This window comes from Triticum dicoccoides, chromosome 3B, assembly GCF_002162155.2.
Source record: "Triticum dicoccoides isolate Atlit2015 ecotype Zavitan chromosome 3B, WEW_v2.0, whole genome shotgun sequence".
Taxonomy (NCBI): Eukaryota; Viridiplantae; Streptophyta; class Magnoliopsida; order Poales; family Poaceae; genus Triticum; species Triticum dicoccoides.
In genome coordinates, this window is record NC_041385.1 from 557,176,386 (window position 1) to 557,200,859 (window position 24,474).

The following is a 24,474-nucleotide window of genomic DNA, read 5'->3' on the forward strand; positions in this document are numbered from 1 at the left end:
TAGCATTCATGATCTTAAATTTTAATTTTTATAGTAGGTTCCCACTCATTATAAAGTTTTCTAGGGATATAAACTTCCAATTCAAGTTTTTTCTCATAAGATTACATCAAAGCATCAACAATATGTTTGGTAAAAGCTTTATTTTGACTATAAGCATGAGGAGAATTCAACACGGATTGCAACATGGAAATACAATCTACTAAAGAAAATTTATCATAATTAAATTCCTTGAAATCCAAAATAGTGGGTATTGCTATGTAAAGTTTTGACCTCTCCAGTCCCACTTTTACCAAATTTAGCATCAAGACCTAAGAACTCCGAATCATTGGGACGCCTTTTAACTAAAGTTGACTCATCTCCAGTCCCACCATTATCAAGATTCATATTGCAAAATAAAGATTTAATAGGGGACACATCAATCACTTTTATATCTTCATCTTTATTTTCATGGAAACTAGAAGAACACGCTCTTACAAAGCAATCTTTCTTAGCACGCACCCTAGCGGTTCTTTCTTTGCACTCATCAATGGAAATTCTCATGGCTTTGAGAGACTCATTGATATCATGCTTAGGTGGAATAGATCTAAGTTTCAAAGAATCAACATCAAGAGAAATTCTATCAATGTTCCTAGCCAATTCATCAACTTTAAGCAATTTTTCTTCAAGCAAGGCATTGAAATTCTTTTGAGAGATCACAAATTCTTTAACACTATTCTCAAAATCAGAGGGCATCTTATTAAAATTTCCATAAGAGTTGTTGTAGGAATTACCATAATTATTAGAGGAATTACTAGGAAACGACCTAGAATTAAAGTTTCCTCTATACGCGTTGTTACCAAATTATTCCTACCAACAAAATTTACATCCATAGATTCATTATTATTCTCAATCAAAGTAGACAAAGGCATATCATTGGGATCAATAGGAGCACTCTTATTAGCAAACAATTTCATAAGTTCATCCATCTTTCCACCCAAAACATTAATTTCTTCTATCGCATGAACTTTTTTACTAGTAGATCTTTCGGTGTGCCATTGAGAATAATTAACCATAATATTATCTAGCAGTTTAGTAGCTTCTCCTAAAGTGATTTCCATAAAAGTGCCTCCCGCGGCCGAATCTAAAAAGTTTCTAGAAGCAAAATTCAATCCGGCATAAACTTTTTGTATGATCATCCATAAATTTAAACCATGTGTAGGGCAATTACGTATCATTAATTTCATCCTCTCCCAAGATTGTGCAACATGTTCATGATCAAGTTGTTTAAAATTCATAATATCATTCCTAAGGGCGATGATCTTAGCGGGAGGAAAATACTTAGAGATAAAAGCATCTTTGCACTTATTCCATGAATCAATACCATTTTTAGGCAAAGACGAAAACCAAGTTTTAGCATGATCTCTAAGTGAAAATGGGAATACCTTCAATTTAACAATATCATTATCCGTGTCTTTCTTCTTTTGCATATCACACAAATCAACAAAGTTGTTTAGATTAGTAGCGGCATCTTCACTAGGAAGGCCAGAGAAATGATCTTTCATAACAAGATTCAAGAAAGCAGCATTGATTTCACAAGATTCAGCATCATTAAGAGGAGCAATATGAGTGCTAAGGAAATCATTATTGTTGGTATTGGAAAAGTCACACAATTTAGTATTATATTGAGCCATCATGACAAGCAATCCAACACACAAGCACACAAGAGGCAAGCGAAAAAGAGAGGCGAATGGGAAAGAGATGACAAATAAAACGGAAGGGTGAAGTGGGGGAGAGGAAAACAAGAGGCAAATGTCAAACAATGCAATGCGAGGGAGATGAGTTTATGATGGGTACTTGGTATGTCTTGACTTGAGTGAAGACCTCGGCAACGGCACCAGAAATCCTTCTTGCTACCTCTTGAGCACTGCGTTGGTTTTCCCTTGAAGAGGAAAGGGTGATGCAGCGAAGTAGCATAAGTATTTCCCTTAGTTTTTGAGAACCAAGGTATCAATCCAGTAGGAGGCTCCTCAGAAGTCCCTCGTACCTACACAAACAAACAATAACCTCATAACCAACGTGATAAAGGGGTTGTCAATCCCTTCACGGTAATTTGCAAAAGTGAGATCTGATAGAGATAATAAGATAAGATAAATTTTTTGGTATTTTTATGATATAGATTGGAAAGTAAAGATTGCAAAATAAAGTAGAATGGCAACTTATATGATAAAAGATAGACCCGGGGGCCATAGGTTTCACTAGTGGCTTCTCTCAAGATAGCATAATTATTACGGTGGGTGGACAAATTACTGTCGAGCAATTGATAGAAAAGTGCATACTTATGAGATTATCTAGGCATGATCATGTATATAGGCATCACGTCCGCAACAAGTAGATCGAAACGATTCTGCATCTGCTACTATTACTCCACACATCGACCGCTACCCACCATGCATTTAGAGTATTAAGTTCATAAGAACAGAGTAACACATTAGGCAAGATGACATGATGTAGAGGGATAAACTCAAACAATATGATATAAACCCCATCTTTTTATCCTCGATGGCAACAATACAATACGTGCCTTGCTGCCCCTACTGTCATTGGGAAAGGACACCGCAAGATTGAACCCAAAGCTAAGCACTTCTCCCATTGCAAGAAAGATCAATCTAGTAGGCCAAACCAAACTGATAATACGAAGAGACTTGCAAAGATTACCAATCATACATAAAAGAATTCAGAGGAGATTCAAATATTTCTCATAGATAAACTTGATCATAAACCCACAATTCATCGAATCTCAACAAACACACCGCAAAAAGAGTTACATTGAATAGATCTCCAAGAAGATCGATAACTTTGTAGTGAGATTCAAAGAGAGAGAAGAAGCCATCTAGCTAATAACTATGGACCCGAAGGTCTGTGGTAAACTACTCACAACTCACAGGAGAGGCCTTGGAGATGATGTAGAGGCCCTCCATGATCGATTCCCCCTCCGGCGGAGCACCAGCGAAGGCTCCAAGATGGGATCTCACGGGTACAGAAGGTTGCGGCGGTGGAAATAGGTTTTCGTGGTGCTCTTGGATGTTTTTGGGGTACGTAGATATATATAGGAGGAAGAAGTAGGTCGGTGGAGCCACGAGGGGCCCACGAGGTTGGGGGCGCGCCCACCCCCCTAGGGTGCGCCGGGCACCCTCATGGCTGCCTCGGTTGCTTCTTGACGTCCACTCCAAGTCTTCTGGATTGTGTTTGTTCCAAAAAGATTGCTCCCGAAGGTTTCATTGCGTTGGACTCTGTTTGATATTCCTTTTCTTCGAAACACTGAAATAGGCAAAAAAATAGCAATTTGGGCTGGGCCTCCGGTTTATAGGTTAGTCCCAAAAATGATATAAAAATGTAAAGTAAAGCCTATAAACATCCAAAACGGGTAATATAATAGCATGGAGCAATCCAAAATTATAGATACGTTGGAGACGTATCAGACCCCAAGTAGGATTCCTCCTACTTGCGGCACCCCCTTGGCTGCCTCTCCTCCCCTCCAACCTATATATATGAAGGGGGGCACCGCTAGAACACACAACATTGATTCCTAGCCGTGTGCGACGCCCCCCTCGATAGTTTACGCCTACAGTCATATCTTGGTAGTGCTTAGGCAAAGCCTTGCGCGGATCACTTCACCATCATCGTCACCATGCCTCGTGCTGACGGAACTCTCCCTCGACACTTTGCTGGATCAAGAGTTCGAGGGACGTCATCGAGCTGAAGGTGTGCAGAACTGGAGGTGCCGTATGTTCAGTGCTTGATCGGTCGGAACAAGAAGAAGTTCGACTACATCTTGTTAAATGCTTCCGATTTTGGTCTACGAGGGCACGTGGACACACTCTCCCCCTTTTCTATGCATCTCCTAGATAGATCTTGCGTGAGCATAGGATTTTTTTTGAAATTGCATGCTACGTTCCCCAACAGTGGCATCCAAGCCAGGTCTACGCGTAGATGATATGCATGAGTAGAACACAAAGAGTTGTGGGCGGTGATAGTCATACTGCTTACCACCAACGCCTTATTTTGATTCGGCGGTATTGTTGGATGAAGCGGCCCGGACCAACCTTACATGACCACATTCATGAGACCGGTTCCGCCGACAGACATGCAACTAGTTTTGCATAAAGGTGGCTGGCGGGTGTCTATTTCTCCAACTTCAGTTGAATCAAATTTGACTGCGGCTGGTCCTTGTTGAAGGTTAACACAGCAAACTTGACGAAACACCGTTGTGGTTTTGATGCATAGGTAAGAACCATTCTTACTAGAAGCCCGTAGCAGCCACGTAAAACTTGCAACAACAAAGTAGAGGACGTCTAATGTGACACTCCAAAATTTTAATTTGGTTTTTATCAAAAACCTTGTGGTTTTCTTTGAAAAGAGGCCATTTAAATTTTCTTTCAGAAAAACTTCCTTTGCTTTGGCAAGGATTTTATTTTTTCAAACATTGGTGTTTGAATCTTTTGATCTTCTCCTCTGTTGGTTCCCTCTCAAATTTATTTTTGGGAGTTTAATCTTCTTCTTTTAAAAAAAGAACTCTATGAAAATTTGGGATTTTCATATCTTGGAACCACCCATGACTTGGCATTTTTGCCCATGTGGTAAAACCCCTCCAAAACCTCCCCTACACCTTGTGATCAACCTAAGTTCTCTGTCCCAACTAATCCAAGCAAGTTTTGGATTTTATTCTAATTTTTTTCCTCTCAAATCAATTCTGAACATTATTTGGAGCCTGAGTGATTTTCAAAGCAAGTACCCTTTTGCATTTGAGTTTTGACCTCAAACCAACTCTCCTGGATAGTCCTTTGTACCCACAACCCAGAACCATCTTGATCCACTCCTCCTCTTTTCAAATTTTTCAAAATTCAGTCTCTGCAAGTTTGGACCAGATTTGCCAAATTTGATGAAATTCATATCTACACTCCTCCAAAAATTCCACCAAAAATCATGCAGCCTACTGGAGCAATGAGAAGCCACTCCACCAAAAATCAGCTCAAGGAAAAATCACTAGAGGCCAAATTCATTCTGTCGAGCACCTTGCATGCACTGTTGCTGTTCAAAATTCAGAAAGTTCAGAGATTCAGTCGTTTTCCCTTCGTCAGACTCGATCACGCGGCCACACTGCGCCCTGGCGCGTTGCACGCAGCCTCTTCTCCCTGGCCAGAACCCCGCACGCACGCTTGGCCGATCCCTGGTGTCGGTAGCGACGAGCCTCGCCGGCGTCGGAAGCTTCTGCGGTGGCTGCACCTTCCGTGGCGGCCAACAAGGGCCCGAGCCCTCTCGCCACGCCACCCGGCGCCACCCAACACCCCTTGGCTCTCCGCGTGTCCCTGCCATGCCAGCGCACGCCCGTGGCACCGTCGCCGTGGCCCGGCAAGCACGGAACGTGCTCCCTGCCGCCGACGGGCCGCACCACCCCCGTTCCGTCGAGCTCGCCCATAGCACCAAATCCCAGCCCGTTTAGCACCTAAATGGGACCGGTGGACCTCAACGGCGATGCCCAAGCCCCTAATCCCACTGCCCAACCACGGCACCGCCGTAATCACTCGCCGGAGATCCCCGTTCACGGCAACCGCCTCGGGCCGCCTATAAAAAGGGCCCCCGAGCTCACCCTCGTGCACGCATCATCACCACTCCTCACCAACACCCCGCCAGGCCACTAGGAGGTCCTCGAGGAGGTCTCCTCCCCCAACTCCGGCCGCCCCGATCCGCCTCGGCCTCCACCACGATTCGCTCCGGTGAGGCCATCTCCGGCGCCCAAACCCCGTCCGTTACCCCCTCTAGCTACCAGAAGCCTAACCCCCTCTTCAATTTGATCTCTGCAGCCCTCTCCGACGAGTCCCTCGACCACCCGAACCGCCGTCCGCCGGCGCAAAGATCGCCGTCGACGTGGTACTCGCCGGCGACCACCACCACCACCAACCGACGCGGAATGGCGCCCTGAGCACGGAGGTACCCTCCGATCCCCCTGTCTCGCCGTGGATCGCCGCCGGCGACCACCGCGGCTCTCGGGCACCGACGAGCTTCGTTCCCCCCCCTTTTTGATAGTTCAAACCTGACGAGTGGGACCCCACCGTCAGCCTCTCTGCCCTCTCTATTGAATCGTTTTCTGGAAGCGCCTTCAGGCAAAATGCGTTTTCCCTTTGGGCTGGCGTAGTTTCTGCCGAAGCGTTTCTGTTTTTATAAGCTAGCCCCTGGAAACTTTCTGTTTCATTACAGATGAGTCCCTGGGCAAAAACCTTTATAACTTTTAATCAGAAAAGTATTTTTGATTGATTCTTTTTCTGTTCTCTTTAAAATTTTGTCTAGTTTTTTATCAGATTTATTTGAAAAATATTTGGAATACTTTTTGTGCACTCCTTGGTATTCACGATAGCGCATATATTTTCTTTATACCGTAGATACCGAAGGAGGTGACGGAGCCGCGAACTTCACCGAGCTAGGCTCCGACTACTCTGAACCAGGCAAGCATGTTTGAACTTTTGATATGATGAGTGTCTTGGCATGTTTTGCATTTAGTTAGTTTCATGGCATGTTGAGAAGCATATCGATGAACGTTATTTTATGCGATAATGAGGTAAGTGAGTTCGATGATCCATAAGTGGATGGATGTGAGTATGAATGGCCATGTGTTGGCATGAGGATGGGTGAGATGGCAGTGTCGTAGCATGCCAGTCTTACGCCAGACTATGTGACTTTAGTGTCAAACCGTATCGGTCCAGTTCCTCTCATTTCCTTCCCTGTACTACCACATGTTTTCCGCAAGGAATATGGTTTAGTAAGTTGCAAACCGCTTTTCTGGTACACACCAAAAGGAGAGGCCGTGATGATGGTTCCATGGCCCTGGATTAAAGCCAGTCATCCGGTCAGGGGGCATGGGTGTTTCCGGTTGGGACCGAGAGGGGGGCACCCCTTAGAGCGCGTGTATATAAATTTGATCCCATGCTATTCGAGATTGTGATCTCCCCGTCTCAAAAGTTTTTCTTGGACGATGTCTAGGGTGATTCCTAGCATCCAGAGGTAGGATGGGTGTGTACTGGTTAGCTGTGTTTTCTTCCGAAATACCGTAAACGGAACTAGTCCTTCGTGACTACGGAAATCCGTTGGCTGTGGGAAAAATTTTGTACAAACTCTGCAGAGTCATATATTCCTCCAAATCATCTATTCCATGTCCAAATTCTTATTATCTTATCCTAATCAAATGTCAGTTTTGATGGCAGAGACTCTGGTGATTTGCATGAGTGCTAATTCCGGTTAAATGATTATTCCTGTGGATGGACTAACCCATTTATTCTCAAGAATTAAATGTTTACTATGAGTATTATTTACTTGTGAATAAAAGCCCTTTCTGCGATGTCGCTCAGACGTCCGACTTTGGCATTGTTGTATTCTACTTTCTTTTCAAGCCCTTTATGCGGTGTCGCTAAGACGCCCGACTGTGGCATTTCTTTTAAAGCCCTTTCTATGATGTCGCCCCGACGTCCGACTGTGGCATTTCTTTTAAAGCCCTTTCTGTGATGTCGCCCCGACGTCCGACCGTGGCATTTCTTTTAAGGCCCTTTCTGTGATGTCGCCCCGACGTCCGACTGTGGCATTTCTTTTAAAGCCCTTTCTGTGATGTCGCCCCGACATCCGATTGTGGTATTTCTTTTAAAGCCCTTTATGTGGTGTCGCTAAGATGCCCGACTGTGGCATCATTTCCTTATATTTATTTGTTCACCTTTCGAGGCGTCACTTCAGACACCCGATCGGTAGTTATTTATGTTTTGTTGGGATTTCAGGCGGACTACCTCCGTTTCCCTTTTACTTACCTTGTTATGCTAATTTTTGAATGTACATTGGTGAATTATTCATGACGCATCCATGCATGCATTTGTTATATCTTACGTCCGAACTGTCTTGCGAGTACTTTCAAAGTACTCACTGGCTTGTTGATTTGGCCAGATGCTGACGAAGGCGATCTCATGGATGAAGAGTTTGATAGCGAGTCCGACACCTAGAGGAGTCCCAGTCAGTCTCGTGCGACCCTGGATTTGGTCACTGTTTTATATCCGCTTCCGCTACCAAATAAATTCATCGAGCCTCACCTCGACGCTCGATGAGATGATAGACTTAGAATCTTGTATTTCTCTCCCCGCTGTGTTTCTCCACCACCGCCCTATCCTTGAGTCAGTAGTATGCCTCCACACCACTGTGTCATGTCCGCCATTATGTATAATTATTGGCGTGCTTGTAATAATTTGGTTGAGCAACCGTAGTTCGACCCTGTAATATATTTTATGCTACTGGCTTATTGTATCAAGAATTTGTCTACCAGTGAGGAGGATTTCTCTCATACTGGACTCAAAAGATTGGTTTCTCAATAAATATTTTTATTGGAAAACCGGTCGTGACATCTAACTTCACTGGTACAACGAGGTGCTATACAAACGATTTTAACCCCTTTCCGCAACGACATTTGGAACCGTCGCCAAGTGATTGTGGGTGATAGGGGTGTCCTTCCCACACGCTCGGCAAAATGAGGTCGTGTGCGACCGGCGACAGAGCAAATATGGTTATACATACAATAGTGCTAAAAAATAGAATTATACAGGCAAAATCATTTTCGGTCGTAAGTACGTCCCACATAGTCAGTCCCTGCTAAATGTTTCCGTTCGTATATACATCCCACACAGCCAGTCCCCGCTAAACATTTCCGTTCGTATATACATCCCACACAGTCACTCCAAGGAAAACATTTCTGTTCGCAGGTACATCACACACAATTTTCCCTGTTAAATCGTTTGTTATAGCGTTGCCATCACGCACAATATTAACAATTTTATCGTTTGCATTATTGAATGTGTCACACACGATGCATAGAAGAAACTGTGTGGAAAAGGTTGTGCATCACACATAGTTTTATGTGTTAAACGTTTGCGCAAGGTGGCATAACGCAGACAGTTTTGAAGAGAATGTTGTGTGTGATTGTGCATCGATCCAACACGGTTTCTTCCTACAAATTATGTGCATTGCCTTAGGTCATCCCCACGGTATTTTCTCAATAACTGTATGCAATAGCAAAAACCAATTAGCAGGCTAATTACCCTATTATTTATAATCCATTTATTAATATAATTCACATTCATATTAAACACATAATATATTTCATTTCCATATTAAGGAAGCAGGATTTCATAATTGAAATACATCAAACTACAACATGATATAGCTTCAGCACTCAGCTACCCCATTACACAACTGCACCAGCACGAAGTTTCACATGCAACATCTAGAACCTTCCGATATTAGCATCATAGACGGTACATAGACAGATGCAACTCATCGGGAAAACTGCTGAAGCGGAAGGCGAATATAGAGCCTTCATTGATGTTGAAGGTCTTTGCAAATTTAGGCCAGTGTGTGTGGATGATTGACCGTCCATCCTTTGTCCTCTTCAGGAACACTTAAATATTGAACTGTGGGTGTTGTATGAAAACCTTCCTCGCCTCCTGACCATAGAGGTGGTTTGAGAGGTAATCATCAGTGAACTGCTTTGGAAAGACCTGAAAACAAGGATGTGCATAAATATCTTCTCTATATTGGAAATGTGGCAAAGGAATAAAAAAAGGCAAGGTATAATAGTTAGTACCATTTTGTAGTGAACTGATGTCTTCTTCATTGTACAAACAAAGATCTTGTTGTTTTTTGTCGCTAATTTCTTTATCCTAACAACCTTTCTGAGTTTCTTGACTTGATTGATATTCATGGACAACTCATTTCCCCATATGCAAAAGGGTCGAACAGTGGGTCAAAACCTCTGACAGCAGGACCTACAAGTGCAAGACCAAATTGTTAAAAACCTAAATATTAGAATGGTTCCTGCAATTGCACAATAATGTGCTATTAGACAACGGACCATGCACGTGCTAACCTCGATTGTAAACCTTAGTGCTTTCCATTGTTTCCCTGCAACACATATAAGGTAGTTATTCATCAGGTTAAGTAAGGGTTTGCATGCTATCAGTAAAATATGTTGATGAAAAATAAGCACATTGCAGATTCATCATATTAATTCAAGCCACATGGAAAGCCCATTTATCCAAACCAAGCATGATTAAGAACTAGGAAATATAGCACTAGTATATGTTTCTCATGTATTAAGTGCAGCCAAATTCGATTTATTCCTCACATGCACAACAATACAAAATTCTATCCACGACAATTGGACATCACATTGCAGAATTGAACCAAATAGTTAACTAAACACCACAACAAATGAACCAAACATTAACTGAGCGCCACATTGCACAATATAGCATACTCCTAATAGAGGATCAGATAGTTAACCAAACTAAGCATGCCTAACAACTTGGAAATATATCAATTGTATTTGTTTCTCATGTATTTGGTATAGCCAAATTCGATTTACTTCTCACATGGTATACAATAACAGAATGCACCCACAACTATTGAACATCGCATTGTAGAATTGAACCAAACGATTAACTAAACACCACAACACAAATGGACCAAACGTTAACTGAGCACCACATCGCACAATGTATAACCAAACCAAGCATGCTTGACAACTTGGAAATATAGCAACTGTATCCATTTCTCATGTATTTTGTAAAGATAAATTCGATTTATTTCTCACATAGAAGACAATACAAAATTACAGCCTGAAGAATTGAACATCACATTTGCAGAATTGAACCAAACAGTTAACTGAAGATGAAAACTAATTAATCAAATAGTTAATAAGTGAGCACCACACTGCATAACATGTAGAACATATACACAGGAGCAACAGATTTCATGGTAAAATTAGATAGCACAATTCACTAGAATTTGTTAAGGAAAGGCAGGAGCAGCACATGCAATGAGTAAACCAAGAATGCTTAACCGGCATAGCTAGCAAATGGCAAGGTGCTCCTCCAAGATCAGGGGGTCGGCACGAATGGTAGCCATCGCGACCTTATCCGCGTGTGAGGCCGTGATTTGCTTCTCCGCTGCCAAATGCTCCTTGAGCTCCTGGCTATACCGCGTGCACCAGGGCTTAGGGTGGCGTTTATTTGGTGGAGGGGACGGTTATTTGGGTGGAAGGTGTCACGCCGGCGGTTAGGGCATGTGGGATGTGGAAGGAGGAGGAGGATGGGGGTCTGGTGTGGATTACCTGCCTGGATAGACGAGGCCGAGCAATGTGAAGGAGGGTCACCGGCGAGGGGGGGCGGAGCTGCAAGCAAGGAGTTAAGATTTCAACTTGGAAAGGAAGGCGGAAACAGGGGAAATGTGGCTTTTGGTAAGGGGAGGGGGCTCGGAGGTAGATATTTCCTTGGAGGCCGAAAATTTTGAATCGGTTCAGCGAAAAAACTGGCGCAGTGTCATCAGACACGATCCCTTATTCAGAACTGTGTATGATATGTGAACATCACAAATGATTTAGATAGCTCAACCCGTGTGTGATGAGTTTGAACATAAAATTTTTGGTTCCAATTTCCCTGGTTACAGTGGTCATCCACGTCATTGCATAATTTGTGTACACAAAGGAGACTACAGCACACCCTGTTGGGGACCGCGGTAATTTCAAAAAAAATCCTATGGTCACGCAAGATCTATCTAGGTGATGCATAGCAACGAGAGGGGAGAGTGTGTCCACGTACCCTCGTAGACCGAAAGCGGAAGCGTTTCAATAACGCGGTTGATGTAGTCAAACTTCTTCGCAATCCAACCGATCCAAGTACCGAACGTACGACACCTCCGTGTTCAGCACACCTTCAGCTCGATGACGTCCCTCGTGCTCTTGATCCAGTTGAGGACGAGGGTGAGTTCCGAGCACGACGGTGTGGCGACGGTGATGATGATGTTACCGGCGCAAGGCTTCGCCTAAGCTCTACGATGGTATGATCGAGGTGTGTAACTGTGGAGGCGGGCACCGCACACGGGTGGGAGAGAAACTTGTGTGTTCTAGGGTGCCCCTACCCCCGTATATAAAGGAGGCAAGGGGGTGGCCGGCCGGCCCCTGTAGGCACGCCTGGGAGAGAGGAGTCCTACTAGGACTCCAAGTCCAAGTAGGAGTCCACCTCCCGGGAGAGGTGGAAGGAAGGAGAGGGAGAGGGAGTAGGAAAGGGGGGCGCCGCCCCCTTCCCTAGTCCAATTTGGACCCAAGGGGGAGGGGTGCGCGGCCTGCCCTGGCCGCCCTCTCCACTACTAGGAAAACGGTTTTTAGCGACGGTATATGTGGTCGTTAAAAGTCTGATTGTGGTCGTTAAAGGCCATTAACAACCACAATCTGTTGGTCGTAGTAGGCTTCATTGTTAAAAGTATAATGACCACATACCTTTTGTGGTGGTTATTCTTGTAACGACAGGATGGTGTGTCGTCGTCAATCCCAAGGCAATAACTACCACAATTTATTATCAACGACCACTTTTGTCATCGCTAATAATGTTATCATTATTACTGCTGTGTATCCTTCAGAACGACTTATGTTAATATTCGTTCAGCGATCAGGTTATGCAACATCCAACATTTCAATATTAACATCCACATTAACATTGACACAAAATAATCTGAATTGAAATAATCGTAGCCTCTTCTATTAAAAGAAATACCAGAATTCTGACATACAATTCCTAAATTTATATCATTTAAGATATTTGAGTCAAAGGCACTCCTTATATGGCCAATGTACTTGCTCATATCTGTTTGGAAAAAGGGGACAACTACAAAAGATAATATTTATTAATCTTCAATCGAGGAACACCATCATTTTTTGAATGGATATCATTCTTCATCGGTGAATACAATGCCTCGTGATGCTTCCATATCTTACGGTGAACCACCAGTCCTACATAATGTTGAGTATTTTATGAAAGTCAGTACTTGTAAATAAATTTGCACAAAGTATAACAACATATAGATCCAATGTATGAGAACTAACTTACTTGATCATGTGGGCTTTCCTGAGTACTATCACTTTGAGATCTAGCAGTCATAAGATGTTTAATTGCTTACACTTCTTGCACCACTCCATTGAGTTTTTCTTCAAGTACTTGTTTCACTTGCTCGGAAACTCGAGATCTAGAAGCCTTACTTAATGTTGGTCCTCACAAATTTCTTTCTCTAATTCCACCACCGAAGCCAACTATGCGATCACGCTACTTAGGTGAGTCACATTTCTGCATGAGTTTATCAATTGAAAGACCACGATTCAACTGAACTATGGCCTTAGTTTGTGCCTGAAGTGCCAATAGTAAGTTATTAGCACCAACTTGTATTTATAAAGTAGGTATTATACACTTCCAATTCATCATAGAAAGTTGTTGCATTAAAATTAAGTCTTACATGTTTGGTGGAGGCTGTATAATTAGCGAAGGTTGTACCCTTCTTATGAGCCTAAGAAAATTGTTTGTCCGTAGTCGGCGCCTTGTTTTCCTTTCCTCCCTATTCCAACAGAGGCAAGTAGCAATTATTATTTGAAATAAATGCCTAGACAAGTCACGCTGAGCTTACATTATTGGAAATGAAAAATGGCGAGTCCTAAATAGGTGTTCATAAAACCAGAATATCATAAGTACATCAGTACAAAAATTCAGATTATAATGTTGGAGTCTATAACCAAACTCACCTTAATTGAGTAAAAAAAATGTTTTAGACCTACTCTGGTAATATTGGACCATGCACTTACCCTCATCGCGGTAATTCTAGGATTACAGAGGAATCTACCCAAGTGACATAGAAAACTTCTAAAAAGAGCATGGTCATTCAGTTGCATGTTTCCATTTCCTGGTTTTCCTCTCGACAATGTTGTCATTTGAGTTACAGCTGATTCAGTTCGGAAAAGGGAACAATGCTATATGAAAGATATAAAACATACACCTGATGCGTGTAATTCACACAAAGTGTTTAATGATGTAATATAAAAAAATTTAATTTTATCAATTATATTGAATAAAAACTGGATTTATAGTGTTGTTGCACTGTCTTTGTTTTGTGAGATGTGTGTTGCACTGTCGATCCATCTGATTAAACTTATCTAGAACCCAGCATGCCAAGTTGTACCAGATTATATACATGAAATACTTGTGAGATGGTTGGAAATATTATGTAGTTAGAGTCCTATTTTTCTAGATGAACAAAAGTTATTGCACAGAAATAAAACACGAAGAACAAAATGATGATCAAGTATATAGCGTTGCAAAATCTGCTTGCATAATTCTATAACAGTGGAACAATTGAAACCGCACAAGTATTCTACAAGAATACGGAAACATGTAACGACCATACTTTGCATTTACTCTAAACTTCAAATTTTCTCATGCGGTGGGTGCCAGACTGTCAGTGTAGGAGACCAAGATGAAGATGGTGACTGCTCCCCGGGATGAATACTTAGGTTCAATCCATAAGGGAACTCAGCACATGGCAGACATGGCAGAGGCCTGTGGTGCAGCGATGTTGGGTTACCTGCACCTAAACAATGGTCGGAGGCTGGGAGCAGGGCGGAGATGTATGATACAGAGTCCCCATCGAGCCGGCTGCGTCGACGCTGTGATCCAACCAGCAAGCTGCAGCGCCAGGCAAGAGAAGGTCGACGCCATGGCAGGGATGGCCGCAGCCGCCGACACCGATATGAGCAACGCGCGTCCCACCCCACTGGACCCGCTGCGGAGGGTGCTGATGGGAACTGCGACCTTGACGACATCACCTCCAGCTCGTTCGAAATCTGTTGCAGTGCTCGAGGTTAGGAGGGAGATGGTAGATTAGAAGTGGGGGACGAGTAGGAGGAGGAGGAGGCGACGGCAACTTGAGGGGCCGGCAGCCACAGACGATGGTGGCAGGAAGGGAGGGAGGCGGCTGGAAGATATTTTTGGGAATACACGAATTTTTCCTTTTTTTAGTATGGAAGTGCTTATCTTCCTTTTTATCCGTCGTTTCATCAGGAGATAAGGACGCGTTAAACGTAACCAAACAACACCACCAGACCTATATGATCCCAGCAAGGAGTCATGGGGCTAATTTAGAGGTGGGACTGAACTCAACGTATGAATAACAACCGAGAGTTTTAATCATTGGTCGGTATTGACTTAATCTCTAGTAGTGGATCTCTCTCCACCAAGGCCCAATGTGGCCCATTAGTTTCCCGAGGGGTTCCGGTAACCCCCCCCCCCTCCCAGCACTCCGGTTTTACCCGAAACTTTTTGGAACACTTCTGGTGTTCGAATATAGTCGTCCAATATATAAATCTTTATGTCTCGACCATTTCGAGACTCCTCGTCACGTCCATGATCTTATCCGGGACTCCGAACAAACTTCGGTCATCAAAAACACATAACTCATAATACATATCGTCATCGAACGTTAAGCGTGCGGACCCTACGGGTTCGAGAACTATGTAGACATGACCGAGACACATCTCTGGTCAATAACAAATAGCGGAACCTGGATGCTCATATTGGCTCCTACATATTCTACGAAGATCTTTATTGGTCAAACCACATAACAACATACGTTGTTCCCTTTGTCATCGGTATGTTACTTGCCCGAGATTCGATCGTCGGTATCATCATACCTAGTTCAATCTCGTTACCGGCAAGTCTCTTTACTCGTTCTGTAATACTTCATCCCGCAACTAAATCATTAGTCACATTGCTTGCAAGGCTTATAGTGATGAGCATTACCGATAGGGCCCAAAGATACCTCTCTGAAACATAGTGACAAATCCTAATCTCGATCTATGCCAACCCAACAAACACCTTTGGAGAGACCTGTAGAGCACCTTTGTAATCACCCTTTTATGTTGTGACGTTTGGTAGCACACAAAGTGTTCCTCCGGTATTCTGGAGTTGCATAATCTCATAGTCTGAGGAACATGTATAAGTCATGAAGAAAGCAGTAGAAATGAAACTATAACGATCATAACGCTAAGCTAACGGATGGGTCATGTCCGTCACATCATTCTCCTAATGATGTGATCCCGTTCATCAAATGACAACATATGTCTATGGTTAGGAAACATAACCATCTTTGATTAACGAGCTAGTCAAGTAGAGGCATACTAGGGACATTATGTTTTGTCTGTGTATTCACACATGTACTAAGTTTCCGATTAATACAATTCTAGCGTGAATAATAAACATTTATCATGAAATAAGGAAAAAATAATAAATTATTGCCTCTAGGGCATATTTCCTTCAGTCTCCCACTTGCACTAGAGTCAATAATCTAGATTACAAAGTAATGATTCTAACACCCATGGAGTTTGGTGTTAATCATGTGTTGCTTGTGGAAGAGGCTTAGTCAACGGGTTTGCAATATTTAGATCCGTATGCATCTTGCAAATCTCTATGTGCCCCTCTGACACTTGATGACAGATGGAATTGAAGCATCTCTTGATGTGCTTGGTTCTTTTGTGAAATCTGGATTCCTTTGCCAAGGCAATTGCACCAGTATTGTCACAAAAGATTTTCATTGGACCCGATGCACTAGGTATGACACCTAGATAGGATATGAACTCCTTCATCTAGACTCCTTCATTTGCTGCTTCCGGAGCAGTAATGTACTCCGCTTCACACATAGATCCCGCCATGATGCTCTACTTGGAACTGCACCAACTGATAGCTCCTCCATTCAATAAAAATACATATCCGGATTGTGACTTAGAGTCATCCGCATCAGTGTCAAAGCTCGCATCGACGTAACCGTTTATGACGAGCTCTTCATCACCTCCATAAACGAGAAACATATCCTCAGTCCTTTTCAGGTATTTCAGGATGTTCTTGACCGCTGTCCAGTGCTCCACTCCGGGATTACTTTGGTACCTCCCTGCTATACTTATAGCAAGGCACACATCAGGTATGGTACACAACATTGCATACATGATAGAACCTATGGCTGAAGCATAGGGAATGACTTTCATTTTCTCTCTATTTTCTGCAGTGGTCGGGCATTGAGTCTGACCCAACTTCACACCTTGTAACACAGGTAAGAACCCTTTCTTTGACTGGTCCATTTTGAACTTCTTCAAAACCTTATCAAGGTATGTGCTTTGTGAAATTCCAATTAAGCGTCTTGATCTATCTCTATAGATCTTGATGCCCAATATGTAAGCAGCTTCTCCGAGGTCTTTCATTGAAAAACTCTTATTCAAGTATCCCTTAATGCTATCCAAAAATTCTATATCATTTGCAATCAGCAATATGTTTCCACATATAATATTAGAAATGGTACAAAGCTCCCACCCACTTTCTTGAAAATACAGGCTTCTCCAAAAATCTGTATAAAACCATATGCTTTGATCACACTATCGAAGCGTTTATTCCAACTCTGAGAGGCTTGCACCAGTCCATAAATGGATCACTCGAGCTTGCACACTTTGTTAGCACCCTTTGGACCGACAAAACCTTCTGGTTGCATCATATACAACTCTACTTCCATAAATCCATTCAGGAATGCAGTTTTGACATCCATCTGACAAATTTCATAATCATAAAATGCAGCAATTGCTAACATGATTCGGACAAACTTAAGCATCGCTACGGGTGAGAAAGTCTCATCATAGTCAACTGATACGCCTCCTACGTATCTATAATTTTTTATTGTTCCATGCTATTATATTACCCCTTTTGGATGTTTATGGGCTTTATTTTACACATTTATATCATTTTTGGGACTAATCTACTAACCGGAGGACCAGCCCGTATTGTTGTTTTTTTGCCTATTTTAGTATTTCAAAGAAAAGGAATATCAAACGGAGTCCAAATGGAATGAAACCTTCGGGAGCGTGACTTTTGGAACGAACGTGATCCAGAGGACTTGGAGTGCAAGTAAAGAAGCAATCGAGGCGGCCAGGAGATAGGAGGGCGCGCCCACCCCTCCTGGGCGCACCCCTGTCTCCTGGGCCCCACGAGCGGCCACCAACGTACTTCCTCCTCCTATATATACCTACGTACCCTGAAAACATCCAGGGAGCCAACGAAAAACAATTTCCACCGCCATAACCTTCTGTATCCGCGAGATCCCATCTTGGAGGCTTGGCCGACGCTCCGCTGGAGGGGGAATCGACCACGGAGGGCTTCTACATCAACACCATAGCCCCTCCGATGAGTTGTGAGTAGTTTACCACAGACCTTCGGGTCCATAGTTATTAGCTAGATGGCTTCTTCTCTCTTTTTGGATCTCAATACCATGTTCTCCCCCTCTCTTGTGGAGATCTATTCGATGTAAACTCTTTTTGCGGTGTGTTTGTCGAGATCCGATGAATTGTGGGTTTATGATCAAGTTTATCTATGAGAAATATTTGAATCTCCTCTAAATTCTTTTATGTATGATTGAGTTATCTTTGCAAGTCTCTTCGAATTATCAGTTTGGTTTGGCCTACTAGATTGATCTTTCTTGCCATGGGAGAAGTGCTTAGCTTTGAGTTCAATCTTGCGGTGTCCTTACCCAGTGACAGAAAGGGTTGCAAGGCACGTATTGTATTGTTGCCATCGAGGATAAAAAGATGGGGTCTATATCATATTGCTTGAGTTTATCCCTCTACATCATGTCATCTTTCTTAATGTGTTACTCTGTTCTTATGAACTTAATACTCTAGATGCATGCTGGATAGCGGTCGATGTGTGGAGTAATAGTAGTATATGCAAGCAGGAGTCGGTCTACTTGTTGCGGATGTGATGCCTATATACATGATCATGCCTAGATAATCTCATAATTATTCTCTTTTCTATCAACTGCTTGACAGTAATTTGTTCACCCACCGTAATACTTATGCTATCTTGAGAGAAGCCACTAGTGAAACCTATGGCCCCGGGTCTATCTTTTATCATATAAGCTTTCAATATACTTTTATTTGCATCTTTACTTTTTGCATCTATATTATATAATGCCAAAAATATATTTATCTTATCATACTATCTCTATCAGATCCCACTTTCGCAAGTGGCCGTGAAGAGATTGACAACCCCTTTATTGCGTTGGTTGCGAGTTCTTTGTTTGTTTGTGTAGGTGCGTGAGACTTTTGAGGAGCCTCCTACTAGATTGATACCTTGGTTCTCAAAAATTGAGGGAAATACTTACGCTACTATTGTTGCATCACCCTTTCCTCTTCAAGGAAACCAACGCAAGCTCAAGACATAGCAAGAAGGATTTCTGACACCATTGCCGGGGAGGTCTTCGCTTAAGTCAAGACATACCAAGTACCCATCACAAACTCATCTCCCTCGCATTTACATTATTTGCCATTTGCCTCTCATTTTCCTCTCCCCCACTTCACCCTTGCCGTTTTATTTGCCCTCTCTTTCCCAATCTCTCTCTCTCTTTTTCGCTTGCCTTTTTCCGTTTGCTTGTGTGTTGGATTACTTGTTGCCATGGCGCAAGATAATACCAAATTGTGTGATTTCTCCAATACCAATAATAATGATTTCCTTAGTACTCCAATTGCTCCTCTTAATGATGTTGAGTCTTGTGAAATCAATACAACTTTGCTAAATCTTGTTATGAAAAATCAATTCGTCGGCCTTCCTAGTGAAGATGCCGCTACTCATCTAAACAACTTTGTTGATTTGTGTGATATGCAAAAGAAGAAAGATACAGAAAATGATATTGTTAAATTGAAGTTATTTCCGTTTTCACTTAGAGATGGTGCTAAAGTTTGGTTTTCGTCTTTGCCTAAAAATAGTATTGATTCTTGGAACAAGTGCAAAGATGCTTTTATCTCTAAGTATTTTCCTCCCGCTAAGATTATCACTCTTAGGAACGATATTATGAATTTTAAACAACTTGATCATGAGCATGTTGCCCAATCTTGGGAAAGAATGAAATTGATGATTCGCAATTGCCCTACTCATGGTTTGAATTTATGGATGATCATACAAAATTTTTATGCCGGTTTGAACTTTGCTTCTAGAAATCTTTTAGATTCGGCCGCGGGAGGCACGTTTATCGAAATCACGTTAGGAGATGCTACAAAACTTCTTGATAATATTATGGCTAATTATTCTCAATGGCACACTGAAAGATCTTCTAGTAAGAAAGTGCATGCTATAGAAGAAATCAACGTTTTGAGTGGAAAGATGGATGAACTTATGAAATTATTTGCTACTAAGAGTGCTCCTTTTGATCCCAATGATATGCCTTTGTCTACTTTGATTGAGAATAATAATGAATCTATGGATGTGAATTTTGTTGGTAGGAATAGTTTTGGAAACAATGCTTATAGAGGAAACTTTAATTCTAGACCGTTCCCTAGTAATTCCTCTAATAATTATGGAAATTCCTACAATAATTCTTATGGTAATTTTAATAAGATGCCCTCTGATTTTGATAATAGTGTGAAAGAATTTATGATTTCTCAAAAAAATTAATGCTTTGCTTGAAGAAAAATTGCTCAAAGTTGATGCTTTTGCTAGGAACGTTGATAGACTTTCGCTTGATATTGATTCTCTTAAACTTAGATCTTCTCCTCCTAAGCATGATATCAATGAGTCTCTCAAAGCAATGAGAATTTCCATTGATGAGTGCAAGGAAAGAACCGCTAGATTGCATGCTAAGAAAGATTGCTTTGTAAAGGCGTGTTCTTCTAGTTTCCATGAAAATAATGATGAAGATCTTAAAGTTATTGATGTGCCTCCTATTAGATCTTTGTTTTGCAATATGAATCTTGATAATAATGGGACTGGAGATGATTCAACTTTAGTTAGAAGGCATCCAATAATTCAGAGTTTTTAGATCTTGATGCTAAATTTGGTAAAAGTGGGATTGGAGAGGTCATGACTTTAAATAGTATTGAACCCACTATCTCAGATTTCAAGGAATTTGATTATGATAATTGTTCTTTAGAAGGTTGTATTTCCTTGTTGCAATCCGTTGTTAATTCTCCTCATGCTTATAGTCAAAATAAAGCTTTTACCAAACATATCGTTGATGCCTTGATGCAATCTTATGATGAAAAACTTAATTTGGAAGTTTCTATACCTAGAAAACTTAATGATGAGTGGGAACCTACTATAAAGATTAAAATTAAAGATCATGAGTGTTTTGCTTTATGTGATTTGGGTGCTAGTGTTTCCACGATTCCGAAAAATTTATGTGATATTCTAGGTTTCCATGATCTTGATGATTGCTCTTTAAATTTGCACCTTGCGGATTCCACCATTAAAAAGCCAATGGGAAGGATCAATGATGTTCTCATTGTTGCAAATATAAATTTGGTGCCCGTAGATTTTATCATTCTTGATATAGATTTCAATCTTTCTTGCCCTATTATTCTTGGTAGACCTTTCCTTAGAATGATTGGTGCGATTATTGATATGAAGGAAGGGAATATTAGATTCCAATTTCCATTAAAGAAATGCATGGAGCACTTTCCAAGAAAGAAAGTCAAATTACCTTATGAATCTATCATGCGAGCTACTTATGAATTGAGTGCCAAAGATGGCACTACTTAGATCTATCTTCGCTTTTATGCCTAGCTAGGGGCGTTAAACGGTAGCGCTAGTTGGGAGGCAACCCAATTTTATTTGTGTTTTTTATTTTTGTTTCTGTTTAGTAATAAATTTTGCATCTACCTTCTGTTTAGATGTGTTTTTATGTTTTAACTAGCAAATTTGCCCGTGCGTTGCAACGGGAGAAAAACTATTAGATTTTTTGGAGGGTAAAACTATTAGATTATACATGTGTGATAGAATAAAAAAAGTCTGAATCAAATGCCCGGATGTGATAAGGACTTTTAAAATGTCATTTTCACAAACTATATCCGAGTGATGTCATGATGAGATAAGGTACTTTTAAAAAGTCATTTAAAAAAATGTGATGGTCTTATCACGACTTGATCTCCTAAGGTGCCACAACGAAAAAAATTCATTGAGCAAACTACATTGATGGACACTGTCTGAGCTAGACTGATGAATGATGTGTCTCACCCTGACCTAGCGTAATGGTGTTTCTCATAATCAGTATTATCATGCCAGAATAAACATAGTTTTAGTTTTATATAGCTTACAAAAAGTAACCCACGGAAAGTTGTGTCAATTTTGGGGGGCTCAACGTTGTACAAGATACGAAAACCTTTTTTTACCTGACACAAGGGACTAAATAAAATCATAAAATGACCTCTACATATGTCCTAATAAAACCTGTATGTAAGCGACGGTTCGTTATGTTCATTATTTATGGATCTATTTCAATTTTTTGAACATATTCTAAATTTTGGACATTTTTTTAAACTCCCGAATATGTTTTGAATAATATTATTTTAGAAAGCATGAACATTTCTCATTTCATGACATTTATTTGAAATTGTGATCTTTTTTATAAAACATGAACAATTTTTTGAAATCATGATCATTTTATGATTTTTCAAATGTTTTTTGAATTCACAAACAATTTATGATTTCTAAAAAAAATTAACTCACATTTTTTTTTAAAATTTGGCTCTTTTATAAATCAAAAAATTAATTTAAAAAAGGAAAAACTAAACAAAAATGAGAAATTAAAAAGGAAAAAAACAAAATAGGAAAACGATGTGCTACGACCTACAACTGGGCCGGCCCATTAATTGTTGAGTGTGGGGAGGATGCGTGCTTGCGATAGAAAAAAAGGAGAGAAAATAGGTAGTCCTAGGGGTCGAACCCTGGTCTCCCAGGGGCGGGACGGCGATCAAGGCCACTGCGCCACTGGGGTGACCCTGTTATATAAACGTAGCGACGTCTAATAACGTGAAATCGAGCGTGATTTTGAAATAAAAGCGAACTATTTTTTCAACTTACGGGTGGCATAGTGGGTAATTTATGCCAACTTCGGGGGTAATTCTAATGACGGACGACCAGAAACCCAATTTTCTTTATTATTAGGTAAAGATTAGTGTTTGTGCCAAGTAGAATCTATAGGATAACCTATGATGATAGTTAATTTGATTCTGCTGAAAAACAGAATCTTTGCGCGCATGGAATTAGTTTTGTTAAATTACAAAAATGTGATTTTGCATTGATTCTTTTTGATGTTGATCTATAGACAAATTTTCCAGGACTTCCTATTTTTGTAGGATTTTTAGAGTTCCAAAAGTTTGCGCTAGTTACAGATTGCTACAGACTGTTCTGTTTTTGACAGATTCTGTTTTTTGTGTGTTGTTTGCTTATTTTGATGCATCTATGGCTAGTATTAAGTGGTATGGACCATATAGAACTTGGAATACAGTAGCTTTAACACCAAAATAAATAAATAATGAGTTCATTACAGTACCTTATGTGGTGGTTTTGTTTTCTTTCACTAACGGAGGTTATATGATTTCCTGTTGAGTTTTGTGTTGTGAACTTTTCAAGTTTTGGGTAAAGCTTTGATGGACTGTGGAATAAGGAGTGGCAAAAGCCTAAGTTTGGGGATGCCCATAGCACCCCAAGATATTAAAGAACAGCCAAAAGCCTAAGCTTGGGGATGCCCCGGGAAGGCATCCCCTCTTTCGTCTTTGTTCATTGGTAACTTTACTTGGAGCTATATTGTTATTTGCCACATGATATGTGTTTTGCTTGGAGCGTCGTGTATTATATTAGTCTTTGCTTTTTAGTTTACCACAATCATCTTGCTGTACACACCTTTTGGGAGAATCGTACTTGATTAGAATTTATTAGAATATGCTATGTGCTTCACTTATATCTTTTGAGCTTGATAGTTTTTGCTCTAGTGCTTCACTTATATCTTTTAGAGCACAGTGGTGGCTTAATTTTGTAGAAATTGCTAGTCTGTCATGCTTCACTTATATTATTTTGAGAGTCTTTTAGAACAGCATGGTATTTGCTATGGTTATAAATTGGTCCTAGAATGGTAGGCATCCAAGTTGGGTATAATAAAAACTATCATAGGAAGTGAATTGGATGCTATGATCAATTTGATACTTGATAATTGTTTTGAGATATGGAGGTAGTGATATTAATGTCATGCTAGTTGGGTGATTATTAATTTAAAGAATGCTTGTGTTGAAGTTAGCAAGTCCCGTAGCATGCACGTATGGTTAAAGTTGTGTAAAAAAATTGAAACATGAAGTGTTCCTGGCTTGTGCATCCTTATGAGTGGCGGTCGGGGACGAGCGATGGTCTTTTCCTACCAATCTGTACCTCTAGGAGCATGCGCGTAGTGCTTGATTTTTGATGACCTCTAAATTTTTGCAATAAGTATATGAGTTATTTTGACTAATGTTGAGTCCATGGATTATATGCACTTTTACCTTTCCACCATTGCTAGCCTCTTTGGTACCGTGCATTGCCCTTTCTCACCTTGAGAGTTGGTGCAAACTTCGCCGGTGCATCCAAACCCCGTGATATGATATGCTCTATCACACATAAACCTCCTTATATCTTCCTCAAAACAGCCACCATACCAACCTATTATGGCATTTCCGTAGCCATTCCGAGATATATTGCCATGCAACTTTCCACCGTTTCATTTATCATCATCATGACATACATCACATTTGTCATATTGCCA

At 41.1% G+C, this 24,474-nt stretch overlaps 1 pseudogene; it reads right to left on the minus strand.

Annotated features, from left to right (window-relative positions):
• Positions 1-13,693, minus strand: part of LOC119279649 — a 60,550-nt pseudogene extending 46,857 nt beyond the window's left edge.
• Positions 13,694-24,474: the final 10,781 nt, after the last annotated feature.